We start from the raw sequence: 9,997 nt of genomic DNA on the forward strand, positions 1-9,997 counted from the left end.
GGCTGCTCTGCTTATGGAGTAGTCCTTCTTTATTCCTTTCCTTTATACAAACAAAAAGAAAAAGAATGGGTGGTTTTACTTTGAAACTTTTACTTTGAAACTTTTTTTTCTTTTGAGATGGAGTCTCGCTCTGTAGCCCAGGTTGGAGTGCAGTGGCGCCATCTCGGCTCACTGCAAGCTCTGCCTCCCGGGTTCACCCCATTCTCCTGCCTCAGCCTCCCGAGTAGCTGGGACTACAGGCACCCGCCACCACGAGGGTCATTTTTTGTATTATTAGTAGAGTCAGGGTTTCACCTTGTTAGCCAGGATGGTCTTGATCTCCTGACCTTGTGATCCACCCGCCTCAGCCTCCCAAAGTACTGAGATTACAGGCATGAGCCATCGTGCCTGGCCTACTTTGAAACTTTTAAAACTATTTCCAAATACAATTTTTCTCTAACCAGTTAGTTTGCAGTAGAGAGTTTCAATTTAAGGTCACAGAGGAGGAAGCCAACTAACTTATAAAATGTTCACTAAATGATTGGTCAGTGTTTCATATTTTCTTTATCATCAGTTAGCATTCCCTACACCATCACTTTAGATAGAGTCAATGGAATTTTATAGGAGTAGGCCTCAGTAACTACTGGGAGGCCAGTAGCACTGTTCAAGCACATGGGCTGTGTTTGAAACTTGACCTGTCATTTGTTCACTTTCTGACCTTGAGCAGATTACTTAAACTCTCTGTACCTGTTTCCTCATGGGGATAATACAAGTACTTCTAGGGTGTTTGTGAAAACTCATAAAGAGGTTGAAAAATTGCCTGGCATATAGCAAGCACCCAATAAATAAGAATAAGAAATAATATTTGAATAGTAATTATGCCAGAAACTGTTATAAGAGCTGTATCTATATTAACAATTAGCTATTACTAGTATTACTAATTCCTAGTTCAGGATTTAGCTTAGTAAACTTTCTGCTTCAGAAGCAAATATGAGAGGTGAAAACACCAATTTATTCTCCTCAGTCTTAGTTACATACTTTCCAAGTAAAGTCACAGAGCACCATTTCCTTGCTGGCAGGGACAAGACATGGGTTTATATGGTATCACCTATCCCCTCAATTTAAGAGCATGTACTAAGCAGTTGGGCATTTAAGCAGAAATTAAGAGTTGCCAGGTATTGCTGCTCAACTGGTACCCATTTTAGGAATGATGCTGAATCATAGCATTTTAGCTGGTCTTCTCTCAGGACACTTAAGGCTAGTTTTTTGTATTTTTAGTAGAGATGGGGTTTCTCCATGTTAGCCAGGATGGTCTCGATCTCCTTACCTCGTGATCCACCCGCCTTGGCCTCCCAAAGTGCTGGGATTACAGGCGTGAGACACTGCGCCCAGATTTTTTTCTTTTTTTTTTGAAATGGCGTCTCCCTCTTTCGCGCAGGCTGAAGTGCAGTGGCCCAATTTCGGCTCACTGCAACCTCCACCTCCCAGGTGCAAGCAATTCTCCTGCCTCAGCTTCTTGAGTAGCTGGGATTACAGGTGCCCACCACCACACTCGGCTAATCCTTGTGTTATTAGTAGACCTCAGGTGATCCACCTACCTCCACCTCCCAAAGTGCTGGGAAGTTTTTTGGTTTTTTTTTCTTTCTCTTTTCTTTTTTGGAGACTGAGTCTCACTCTGTTGCCCAGGCTGGAGTGCACTGGCGCGATCTCGGCTCACTTCAAGCTCTGCCTCTCGGGTTCAAGTGATTCTCCTGCCTCAACCGCTCGAGTAGCTGGGACTATGGGTGCCCGCCACCACGACCGGCTAATTTTTTGTATTTTTAGTAGAGACGGGATTTCACTGTGTTAGCCAGGATGGTCTTGATCTGCTGACCTCGTGATCCGCCCGCCTCGGCCTCCCAAAGTGCTGGGATTACAGCCATGAGCCACCGCACCCGGCCAGTGCTGGGAAGTTTTTTGTATTTTTAGTAGAGACGGGGTTTCACCGTCTTAGCCAGGATGGTCTCGATCTCCTGACCTCGTGATCCGTCCGCCTCGGCCTCCCAAAGTGCTGGATTACAGGCGTGAGCCACCGAACCTGGCCGACACTTAATACTTTCTTATGGCCGTTGTTATCCTGCAAGTTCTTCAAGGGCAAACTCTGTCTTAACTAGTCACCTTTGTAACCCTTGCAATGCTGAGTATGAGACTGAACACTGGAGGAGAGGAGTGGAATAAAACATCTCCAGGGAAGAGGAATGTAATGGGAGCCTCTTCAAGTCCCACTGGCAGCTTATCTTTTGAGTGAGCTTTTTCCTATTTTCAAACATCTCTAGTAAAATAGGTGTACCAAAGGGCATATCCAGGCAATACAAGCCATTGTAGTTAAATTCCACCATACACCTTTTCTGGAGATAGTCATGGTGCCTAACGATCAGCCTGGCTCTATTAATAATAGTCATTACAGGAAGCTGCACGCCAGGTAGAAAGAGCAATTAGCTGTTACTACTCCACTGCCAAGAAGTAAAGACATTATGTTTCCATTTCTTCTACTTAAGTCTTTAAAACCTATAGAACATTATGTCCAGTATCTCTGTCTCACACTTACTTTCATTATCTATAGCTGTTAAAATTTTTGTTTTAAATATTAGGAATATTCCATTCATGGGTCTATAATGAACAACAAACATTTTATAGAGTACCATGGTTGGAATGGTAAACAAAAATAAGTCAGAAAATACTAATTTTTGGTCCTATGGTAATTTTAACTTGTCCTCCTGGTGTGGTGTGGACACACCCAGGTTGGACTTCATACACAGCCTCTTGCATTATATTGACTCATTGTTAGAGCTCAGGAAGTCACTACCTAAGTGTCTGATTGCTACACTACACATTACCTCAAGATACTATGAAGGTTAATCAGATTACAGAGGGGACATCTATAAAGCTGAGTAAGCCTCTTGGTAATAAAACTACATAAATACAAAATACTGTTTTTTATTGGCAGATAATATATCGTGTTTTAGCACAACACATAAGCTGCTAGGCATGTATTCAATCTGATTGGGATTTGGTTAAATTTGGTTAAAAAATTTTTACCTTAGGTTGCTTTAGTTAAAAAAATGTTTAAGGCTGGGTGCGGTAGCTCACACCTGTAATCCTTTCACTTCGGCCTAGTACTGCTTGAGGCCAGGAGTTCAAGACCATCCTGGCCAACATGGTGAAACCCCATCTCTACTAAAAATACAAAAATTAGCCAGGCGTGGTGGAGGGTGCCTGTAATTGCAGCTACTCAGGAGGCTGAGGCAGAATTGGTCGAACATGGGAGGTGGAGGTTGCAATGAGCTGAGATCGCACTCCAGCCTGGGAGACATAGGGAGACTCTGTCTCAAAAAATAGTAATAGATAAATTTAAAAAGTTCAGCCAGGCGCATTGGCTCATGCCTGTAATCCCAGCAGTTAGGGAGGCTGACCACCACTTTGGGTGGGCGGATCACCTGAGGTCGGGAGTTTGAGACCAGCCTGACCAACATGGAGAAACTCCGCTTCTACTAAAAATACAAAATTAGCTGGGCGTGGTGGCGCATGCCTGTAATCCCAGCTACTCGGGAGGCTGAGGCAGGAGAATCGCTTGAATCCGGGAGGTGGAGGTTGCAGTGAGCCGAGATCGTGCCATTACACTCCTGCCTGGGCGACGGAGCGAGCCTCCGTTCTCAAAAAAAAAAAAAAAAAAAAAGTTTAAAATATCATTGGTCTTTAAAGTTATGCATTCATTCTCTGATAATTGCTATGTTGAACACAATCTCCTGCTTTACAATGATTAAGCACTAATGATTTGAACCCAGGTTTAATGCCTGATTCTCAGCACATGTGCTCTGCCTTCTCACGAACATGATTTCAAAAATCATAGCACTGGGATTAGGGAGTGGTGGCCCATGCCTGTAATGCCAGCGACAGAGCAAGACCCCACTCTTAAAAAAAAAAAAGAAAAGAAAAAGAAAAAGAAATCATAGTATTGAACTTGGAGGTTTCTCTGAGATTAAACTTGGGACTCTTCCCTTTTTTTTTTGTTTCGAATAAAGCCATTCTAGGATGAGACACAAAATTCTAAAATATTATAGTTTACAGTTAACGATTTAAATTGGGTTTAATCTTGACAAGAATATCTAGGGCTATATACACAAATCTCTTTTGGAGAAAATACCGTATCTAAACTGAAGTCTATTCCTGAATATGATAGACCAGGTCAAAAGGTTCTCCTGGCCCTCCAGGGGGATGTCACTCACAAACGTGCTAAACGTCACACTCTGGGTCCCACTCCCTTCCATGCTCATGACCTTCCCAGGAAGGCCCCTCGCCCTTACAAGGCACTCTCATCTTGGGAAGATACATCAGTCCTGGCGGAGAAAGGATCAAGGCCTTCCCCGGCTCACAAAATCAATACAAATCCCAGCCTACATCCCACAGCCGTGACGACCGTGACCTGGCATCCCCTTTTCTGCAAACTTAAATGTTATCTGGATATCGGGCCTGGCTCTGAAAGCCAAGGGCCTGGCAGGAGCCCGAGAAGGGGGAGAAACTTTCTGCGGCCCCAAGCTAATCGCTGTCACTGCACCGAGACCCGTTCCCTGGCATCCCTTTGCTCCAGCTGACAAGACAGACCACCAAGGTCAGCCAGATTTCCACCCAGTCCGGCCGGGCCCGGACCCAGCTGGGAACCGCCCGAGAAGCATCGGGACCAGGATCCCGGCGGGAAAGGCCGCGCCCGGGGCACAGCGGGTGAGGCCGCGGCGCGCAGAAGCACTCGCCCCGCCCCGCGCCGCGCTCTGGATAGGCGGCCCTCCCACGGGCGACACTGATTGGACTACCGAACCCCGCGCGCTGATTGGCCGCGTGGGCGAGGCGGAGGAGAGCCGTGCGCAGCGGCGTATGTGGGGCCGTGTGCAGACCCGCGTGTGGCGCAGGCAAGGACCCTCAAAATAAACAGCCTCTACCTTGCGAGCCGTCTTCCCCAGGCCTGCGTCCGAGTCTCCGCCGCTGCGGGTCCGCTCCGACGCGGAAGGTGAGGGCTGGGGGAGGGGGCCGGCGCTGAGGAAGCCGCAGTGCGGGCCGGGTCTGTGGCGGACAGAGAGGGTAGGGAGCGGCGAGGCGGCGATGGCGGCCGCACTTTGGCCTGCGCCGCTGCTGCGTCAGGCGGGAAGCCCGGGTGCTGCCGCCGCCGCCTCGGACCCGGGTTTCTGGCGCACCGCTGTCGGACGACACTCTTGTCCTTTCTTCGTCCTGAAAAGCTGGGTCGCCGAGCATGCGGGTCTCTCGGCGCCAGGGCCGCACCCCAGGCCGCAGGCTTAGGGCAGAGGAGGCCCGCCCGTGCGCCCTTGGGGCCGAGGCCCTGACGCTTCGAGGGTCGCGGAATGAGGGGTCGAGAGTGGATTTGGCGGGAACTCACTGGAAGGAGTCCGTGTGGTGGGGAAAGGCTCCGACGAAGGGGGGATGGGGTGGGTATAGTCGTGCCGGCCATGTGCTGGGGTCGTGCGCCTGGCGGGCCATGTGCCAATGGTTTTGGGGGCCTTAGAAAAGGGTTCTTAGGCCGGGCGCGGTGACTCACGCCTGTAATCCCCTCGCTTTGGGAGGCCGAGGCGGGCGGATCACGAGGTCAGGAGTTCGAGACCAGCCTGGTCAACATGGTGAAACTCTGTCTCTACTAAAAACACAAAAATTAGCCGGGCATGGTGGCGGGCTTCTGTAATCCCAGCTACTCGGGAGGCTGAAACAGGAAAATCGCGTGAACCCGGGAGGCGGAGGTTGTGGTGAGCCGAGATCGCGCCACTACAGCCTGGGCAACAGAGCGAGACTCCGTCTTTAAAAAAAAAAAAAAAAAAGGATTCTTGAAGGAGCTCTTGTGTTTGGGGTGGCGAGGCACTGCTGGAAGACTTGGGAGCCTTTAGTGTTTATACTCCCCGTAGTTGATAGTTTCCCGGTTCTTGAATTTTTATCATTTAAATACTAAGTTGCTTGTGTTATATTACCATTCGAAAAGAGGCTGATGGGGCTCACTTTCCCTGAGTCAACACGATTTAAGTTGCTGGGATCCTTTAAAAGCGCCATTACCAGAAAAAACACGGATTTGTCAAAGCTCCAAAACCACAGCAGCGGGCGGTAGTCTGCATCATTTCTTGGATTAATGAAACAGATGTAATTACAAACGAGACACGAAATTCAACTAGCCCCCCTCCATCTAGATTTTTCCATATCGTGAGAACTTATTTTAGAATGGCATAATGGTCCACATTTGGGTTTAGGTGTTGATTTTATTATGGGTAAGGCTTGTGCTTGTTCCCACATGTTAACCACATGGCCTCAGCCACAGGGCACTTCCAAAGGAAGTAACTGCTTCTGGTCTTGGGGGTCTTGTGAAAAGAGAACATTGCTCAGTAATCGTCTGTGATTTCAGCTAGTGTGTTTCAGGCATTATTCAGAAGGACTCAGAAGAGGTAAGAGAAACCAAAACTGAATTCGTTTTTTGTCTTTTTCAAAGTGAAGGAGGTCTAATGAATATCCCCATCTTGCTTTTAAATTAAAATTTTAAAAGTAGATTTTTTCCCCCTTTCCTATTTGACCCAATTTTGGAGTGAAAGGTAACCAGTTACTATTTCCATTCGAATTTAAATTAGCAATTTTATGTTTTTTGCTCAAGCAATATAACGAGTGTAGAGCTTTGAGGGTTTCAAAAAGATATGAAATGCAGCTCTTATCTCCTGGGCTTCCCCCTCCCCCCTCCTAAATAGTTTTAAATGCTTCTAATGAGTTACTCTGGTTAAGGATAATCAAACACCTGTAAACTGCCAGGATCCTAGGTACATGCTGTTTTTAGTTTGAGCAGCCTGATTTTTGTCTACAAGAGCTCTTTGTGTATTGGAATATAAAAGGAATAATTTATTACATTCCCAAGGGTAGAATTAAAGACTTAAGTTTTTCAGATTTCATCTCTTGATAACAGTTTTCCTTTAAAAAAGTAATAGTTTGTTTTTCTGAGGAACTAAAGGTCCACTTTTTCATATTGGTAACAGTAAAGGTAATGTATTTAAAACAGATGATGCAGTCTGTAAAATATTTTGAACCAAATCAGTGGAAGACCAGGGTTTTTCTTTTTCTTTTCTTTTTTTTTTTTTTTGAGATGGAGTCTCACACTGTCACCCAGGCTGGAGTGCAGTGGCCTGATCTCAGCTCACTGCAGCCTCCGCCTCGCGAATTCAAGCGATTCTCTTGCCTTAGCCTCCCCAGTAGCTGGGATTACAGGTGCCCACCACCACGCCCAGCTAAGTTTTGTATTTTTAGTAGAGACGGGGTTTCACCATGTTGGCCAGGCTGGTCTTGAACTTCTGACCTTGTGATCCGCCTCCCTCGGCCTCCCAAAGTGCTAAGATTACAGGCGTGAGCCACCGTACCCGGCCGGGTTTTTCTTAAACTGGCATTTGAACATCTGGAACAGGCAGGGAGATGTCTTTTTTAAAGTATAAATGTGTTTTGTTATATGATTTGTAACAATTCTACTTGTCTCTTTTGAGAGTCTTTCTCTGTTGGCCTGGCTGGAGTGCAGTGGCACAATCTTGGCTCACTGCAACCTCCGTCTCCCGGGCTTAAGCAGTTCTCCTGCCTCAGCCTCCCGAGTAGCTGGGATTACAGGCGTATGCCACCATGTCCGGCTAATTTTTGTATTTTTTTTTTTTTTTGGTAGAGATGGGGTTTCACCATGTTGGCCAGGCTGGTCTCCATCTCCTGACCTCAGGTAATCCACCCGCCTTGGCCTCCCAAAGTGCTGGGATTACAAGGCCTGAGCCACCGTGCCTGGTCGATAATTCTACTTGTCTTTTAAAGTTCAATAAAAATATGTGGCATGTATATGGGATAGTACCAAACTGGTGCCTAAAAGCAATGACACCACCATTGGACTAATTGGAATGATTTTTCTATTGGCTGAAGATTTGGCCACAGAGAGGTTTTGCTTTTTTTTCCTTGCAGGAATGAAAAATTAAAAAAAAAAAAAATAGTTCTTTTTTTCTCTTCCTAGCCTCTTGACAGTAAGTAGAGAGCGAGAAGAATGATGCCAAGGCATCCTGACCTGCTGCGTGGAGAGTGCTCTTTCTCACTTAATAGAACTATTCTGGCAGTGTCAGATGCTGCTGCAGCAAGGGAATGCTATTAAGTGATTGCAGTAAGCTATGCAGCATTTTCATGTTTAAAACTACTGGGATAATAAAGTGAGAACTTGAGGCCACCAAATTTCAAGTTGTAATTAGAAGAATTTTGTTAATTAGGAATATGAGTGCTACAGTGATCACCTGTAAATACAAATGAGGTGTTAACTAGTGAATCAAGTTGCCAGTGTTTGTGTGTTTGGTGAGACTCCTAAGTTCTGCCATGAAGTTAAAGAAAATACCTGTCTTAAGATTCAAGAAACCTGTGTGAATGAATTCAAAGTAATTATGACTGTAGTTTTTTTTAAAGCTATCAGTTCTAGTTTTACTTTGATTTTTATCTAAAGAGAAATACAGAATGAATACAGCATTACAATTCAAATGTGTGGCTTTTTTTAAGTTACTAGATATATAGTAGTAATACTTTTATGTAATATTTTGAAGAAAGGAGTGAATTGGTATAATTCCCTACTTTAAAAATATTACACAGTAGCATTTTTGTCATATATTATCATAGCATTTTTGTGTACTTTACCACTTATTTTTTTTTTTTTTTCTTGAGATGGAGTCTTGCTCTGTCACCCAGGCTGGAGTACAATGGCAGGATCTCAGCTCACTGCAAGCTCTGCCTCCTGGGTTCAGTTCTTCTGCCTCAGCCTCCTGAGTAGCTGGGACCACAGGCATGTGCCACCACGCCCGGCTAATTTTTGTGTTTTTAGGTTTTTTTTTTTTGTTTTTTGGAGATGGAGTCTTGCTCCGTCACCCACACTGGAGTGCAAATGGCATGATCTCAGCTCACTGCAACCTCCACCTCCTGGGTTCAAGTGATTCTCTTGCCTCACTCTCCTGAATAGCTGAGATTATAGGCATGCACCACGATGGCCAGCTAATTTTTGTATTTTTTAGTGGAGACAGGATTTCACCATTTTGGCTAGGCTGCCAACCTCAAGTGATCTTCTCGCCTTGACCTCCCAGAGTGCTGGGATTACAGGCATGAGCCACTGTGCCCGGACTCAACTCTTAACCAAAGCCTTTGCAGAGGATTTAGAGCGAGACTCTTGAAATCCTGATTGTAGTACTTTCTAGCTGTGTGGCTTTGGGTAAGTCACTTGGTGTCAGGTTTTCTTATTTTTTATCTTTTTGAGATGGAGTCTCGCACTGTCGCCCAGGTAACCTCCGCCTCCTGGGTTCACACCATTCTCCTGTCTCAGCCTCCTGAGTAGCTGGGGCTACAGTTGCCTGCCACCACGCCCAGCTAATTTTTTGTATTTTTAGTAGAGATGGGGTTTCACCATGTTAGCCAGGATAGTCTTATATCTCTTGACCTTGTGATCCGCCCACCTCGGCCTCCCAAAGTGCTGGGATGACAGGCATGAGGCATTGCACCCAGCCAATGTCAGATCTTTAGTTTGTCATTAAAATGGAGCAAGTATACATAACTTGTAAGGTTGTAAGATTATAGATATGTTTACTAATGCCTGACTCGTAGATACCCAACTATTAATTAAAACCCTTCAAGAATTCAGGGCAGGCAGAAATGGATGTAATTAACCAAGGTCAGGCAGTAAATGCAGGAACCGGGATAAAAATATAGAATTACTCCTGGGTAAGTATTCTGTTTTCCATTATTCTGGCTAGAATGCGGGTAATACAGAATGTATATTGCTTCCTTTCATTGCTTTTTTTTTTAGGCAGAGTTTTGCTTTTGTTGTGGTGTTAGCTCACTGCAACCCTTGCCCTGTGGGGTGCGGTGGCTCACGCCTGTAATCCCAGCACTTTGGGAGGCCGAGGCAGGTGGATCATGAGGTCAGGAGATCGAGACCATCCTGGCTAACACGGTGAAA

The 9,997-nt window shown here is 45.7% G+C and overlaps 1 protein-coding gene across 7 annotated transcripts in view; it reads left to right on the plus strand.

The window, feature by feature from the left end:
- Positions 1-4,795: 4,795 nt before the first annotated feature.
- Positions 4,796-9,997, plus strand: part of CNBP (CCHC-type zinc finger, nucleic acid binding protein) — a 14,840-nt gene continuing 9,638 nt past the window's right edge. The window contains exons 1-2 of one of the 7 annotated variants that reach the window (XM_012002205.1): positions 4,964-5,020; positions 7,978-8,036. The gene's annotated coding sequence lies outside the window, so the exon portion shown is untranslated. Of the gene's footprint in view, positions 5,021-7,977; positions 8,037-9,997 lie in introns of all 7 variants that reach the window. The other 6 variants (XM_012002204.1, XM_012002210.1, XM_012002209.1 and 3 more) reach the window with 6 other exon arrangements.

This window comes from Mandrillus leucophaeus, unplaced genomic scaffold, assembly GCF_000951045.1.
Source record: "Mandrillus leucophaeus isolate KB7577 unplaced genomic scaffold, Mleu.le_1.0 Scaffold680, whole genome shotgun sequence".
Lineage (NCBI taxonomy): Eukaryota > Metazoa > Chordata > Mammalia > Primates > Cercopithecidae > Mandrillus > Mandrillus leucophaeus.